The sequence below is a fragment of the Penaeus monodon genome, chromosome 23 (assembly GCF_015228065.2).
Source record: "Penaeus monodon isolate SGIC_2016 chromosome 23, NSTDA_Pmon_1, whole genome shotgun sequence".
Classification (NCBI taxonomy): Eukaryota; Metazoa; Arthropoda; class Malacostraca; order Decapoda; family Penaeidae; genus Penaeus; species Penaeus monodon.
This window is the reverse complement of record NC_051408.1, coordinates 1,260,625-1,260,833: the sequence shown is the minus strand read 5'-3', so window position 1 is coordinate 1,260,833 and position 209 is coordinate 1,260,625. Positions and strand designations below refer to the sequence as shown.

At 32.5% G+C, this 209-nt stretch overlaps 1 protein-coding gene across 1 annotated transcript in view; it reads left to right on the top strand.

Annotated features, from left to right (window-relative positions):
• LOC119587706 (FACT complex subunit spt16-like) overlaps positions 1–209 on the top strand; it is a gene marked incomplete in the record, with an annotated part of 82,314 nt that overhangs the window by 77,154 nt on the left and 4,951 nt on the right.

Here is a 209-nt window from a genome sequence, read left to right as displayed (position 1 = left end):
ATATTTTTTCTTTATTTAATGTGTATACTCCTATTAAATGAGGATGATTAAAATGGTCAGTCTCATGTGCATATGTTTATATACATAACCACCACCACGAATATTAAAACCATCCAGTGACCAGCCCGTGCGCTTCTGTATTTCTCAAATTTAAACCAATATGTTGTATTCAAGCTAGAATCACTTGTATGGCCATTTTGTACTGATAA